Source organism: Aythya fuligula, chromosome 8 (assembly GCF_009819795.1).
Source record: "Aythya fuligula isolate bAytFul2 chromosome 8, bAytFul2.pri, whole genome shotgun sequence".
Taxonomy (NCBI): domain Eukaryota; kingdom Metazoa; phylum Chordata; class Aves; order Anseriformes; family Anatidae; genus Aythya; species Aythya fuligula.
The window spans coordinates 20,752,253-20,756,117 of record NC_045566.1 but is presented as its reverse complement, the minus strand read 5'-3'; positions in this window follow the sequence as shown (position 1 = coordinate 20,756,117).

The following is a 3,865-nucleotide window of genomic DNA, read 5'->3' as shown; positions in this document are numbered from 1 at the left end:
CCCCTCCCCCCCCGCCGGCCCCCCAACATGGTGCCGCCCGCCGGCCCGGCCCCGCCCCGCCGCCAATAGGCGGCCGCCCCGCCTCCCGCGCGCGGCCCGCCGCCCAATCGGCCGCCCGCCGTCGGCTTGGCCGAGGGGAGGCGGCGCGGCCGTTGATAGGCCGGCGGAGGGCGGCCCGCTCCGCCCTCCGCCAATGGCAGCGGCCGAGGGAGCGCCCACCTGCGGCCGGCTGAGGGGAGGGGGGTGAGGAAGGGGAAAGGGGTTAACCCTATCGTGCCCGGAGCCCCCTGAGCCCCACAGGTTGCCCTATAGGGGCTGGGGGGGGGGTATAACGGGCACCCCACAGCAGTTATAGGGCTGCAGGGCGTCACGTTATGTTACAGAAGACAACGTTTTCTTCCAGGACTCCCCCCCTGCTTAAGCTGAGGAATTAAAACCTTTTGTTTTTCAAAATAAATAAATAAATAAAACACCACAAAAAAAAAAAAAAAACAAGTTTTAGGAACAACCTTTGAAAAACCACGGAGCCCACTTATGGCTCCCTGCCCTGAGTGTCCAAGCGCCCCCACAGACGCCCCCCGGGCGCTGTTCACCCACGCACACGCAGGAGCGGTTCCATCGCTGCAGGCTGCAGCCCCGCTACCTCCTCAGCAAATTAAAATTTTAAGCCCCGCCACGATTCGGGCTTTCATTATTCATTAGCACATCAATATTGCAGCGCCCAGCGCCTGGCTGGAGAGACAGAAACGCTGAAGGCCGAAGTGGCCGAGGGGTAGGGTTAGGGGTGAGGTGAGGAGCTGATGGCGGGATGGGGACAGCGCTGACAGGCCCACATCTGGTGGAGCTGGAGGCAGCACAGCTCCGCGACCCCAGGAGGACCAAGAGCTGGCAGAACCTGGGCTGCCAACACAATCTGAACGTCTGGGGCCCGAGTGGGGAAGAGCAGGTCAAGGATGGCCTCCAGAGCTGGGGCTGGTGTGGGAAGGAGGCCAGCGAGGCTGTTAAATAATTCCATCTGATCCCGGAAAAGCTCTGCACGCTCCGAGGAGAAAGCTTTAAATCAACATAGGCGCTGTCACCAGATGCTGCACAGATCTTCCTGTTCAAAGAGGTGTGTGATCCTGGCAACTGCCTGAAATCGGGTTTATAAAGTACAAATGAAATTCCTGAGTCGAGAACACCACTTAGACCCAGCAGAGTGCACGGAGTGTCGCTTTGCAGAAGATATCTATATAAAATAAAACCACGAGCCACTGGAGACAATGAGGTGAAGTCACAGAAACAATTTCAGACAGGGTGATGCTAAAGTCAAGTAGCAAGCACAAGCCCTCAAATAGCAACTCTCAGATTAAATAGGTGCTACCCCCCCTACTTCTCTCATACAGGACAATGGTGAGAAGAACAGCTATCAACCTCTGAAGGGGAATTTTTGGATTCTGTGAACTGGGAGTAGTAGAATAGATAGCAAGGACATCTTAACACTTGTGAGCAGCAAAGGCAAAGCAGAGCCTGCGGGTTCAGGGGCACTTATATGCACAGGGTCTTCCCCATCTCCCCATGGGCTGGATCCCATCATGTTAGTGTGGTGTTAGGGCAACCTGAGAGTCACTGTCCCCATGCGCTCCTTGGGGTGCTCTCTTCAGGCAAAAGGAAAGGCCACGAGGTCACTTTTCAGTGGAAAGAAGCCACAACAAAGCCTTCACAGAAACTAGAAAGTGGTACAGGCAGCCCTCAACAGAAAGTCAAAAAAGGCCAGATCCTCAGTGCTGGGGTCAGACGGGTGGGACTTGGGCTTTGGACACGTAATGCAAGCAGGAGTCTCCTTGATAACCAGGCCTCTGCAGCAAACTCTGGATTTGTGCTTTTCTTCCCAACTGCATGTGGCTTGGTCACCCTGCCCTCACACTGACCAGCGCAGAGTTAAAAAGGAGAGATTAGCGTAGCACACACCAGAGCTTTAACCTTCAGCTAATCCATGCAGCACTCACAGGGCAGAAGTAAAGCAGGTTTGCTGGCATCAAAGGAGCAGTCAGGCCAGGTGGGGGCCTCTCTCCTGGACCTTCCAGAGGGAAGGAGAGGATGCTGATTTGAGGAGAGCTTCCAGTGCTCCCCAAAAGCCAGTGAGGCACAAACTGCTTGCTATGCACAACAGGGTGTCCAAATTAACACCTTGTCCTTATTTGCGATGTACAAGCTCTTTGAACTAAGCCAGATTCAAGCTAAGAACACAAAGGGGTCATGATTTTAAGCCACAGATGTGCAACATGTGAGAAGGAGCCATTATTCTCTGCACAGAACTTGGTGCTCACTGGGAAGAGACCAGACCCAAACCCAGCCTGAAATAAAACAACTTCTGGCTGCTGGTTGCTTCCCAGCACCTCTAGCACCAGACTTCAGCCAGCAGAGAAATTCTGCATCATCACTCCCTAATCCACTTCAAGGAAAAATCAACACGGACAGTTTGTTTAGGTGCCTAGAGCTAACTTGGGGGATTTCTGCTGATATTTCTGCATCAGCAGATTAAGAAATGCACACCTGAACTGCTCCCCAGACAAGGCTGTGGAGCAGAGCTGCCAGAGGAAAACACAAGTGTTAATGTTTTCATCAAGCACCACACCCTGAAGCATAAAGTTAAGGCAAGACATTAAAAAAGAAACTGGGAGGCCAACTTAAGGATGCTGAGGTGCTGGCCAGTCAGTATGCTTCTTTCCAATAGCAAAAGGAGCGTCAGGCTTGTTTACATAATTACTTCGTGATATAATTAAATATTTTTCTCCAGAAGTTCATGTTCAACAGAAAACCCAAAAGCATGCATTTAACTTCCTTAATTGCTTTTAACCATCACTACAAATCAAAGTTTCTGTCTGCAGCACAATCGACAAGCAGCGCTAACACGGGGCCTCCCCACCTGTAGGGAAGCTGAAGGAGCTGCGCCGCAACACAAATTCAGCAGGAGCTGATTTCATATTCTGCCTCACACCTGTGTGTGCGTGCCCTTGCCATGCTCATAGCCACACCTGAAACCACCTCTTGCACACCCCTGTTCCTCTCTCCCACCCCTCACTGTGCAGCTGGCACAACAATAAGATATTTTCCAGCTCGTCCACTGACACCCTGTGAGCCTGACGGGCCCCTTCCTTGCTCCTGCCTGTTTTCCTGCCTGGTTGTTGATGAGTCCTGGCCCCATCACCTGGTGCAGCAGCAGCACCTCGCTATGGCAGGAGGGAAGAGCCCAGATCCCTTTGCCACCAACCTTTCTTGTCCAAGCGGGGTCATTGTGAAGAGCAAAACAAAAAGCAGGCCAGCCAGCGAAGGTTTCCCAACACCCAGATGTTCATTCAATTGGTTTCCTACGCAGCACGATGACATCCTGCATCCTTCACACCAGAGGCTGTGCCAGGCTAATGGGGAGAACACGGGGATCGTTAAAACCTCATCAGAGCAGCATGCACACTGAAAACCTGACAACAGCACTGAAGGAGCCATTTCAAATTGGTCACTGGAAAAAAAAAAATGCTGGGAGTTTAAGGTGGTTTTCTGTGCTTCTGTGTTTTGCACAAAATGAATACAAGATTAAAAATTCTTTTATTGATTCAGTATTGGTAGATTAAAATGCAAGTCTGATTTGGTAGTCTCATGAAGTGTCACTGGCCAAAATCAGTGTTTTTAAGGTAAAATCAAGTGGAAAAAAATCTGTGCATGTTATTCTAAGTCTTGTTCAAATGATTAGAGTTCAGCACAACCTGGGAAAAAGGAAGAGGGGCTGTCTTGCTTGGAAAACAAATTCCATAAAGCAAATGTAAAGGGGCAATACTATAGCACAGACATTTTGTCTTTCTAGAAATAACAGAAGTGTTAGGGACAC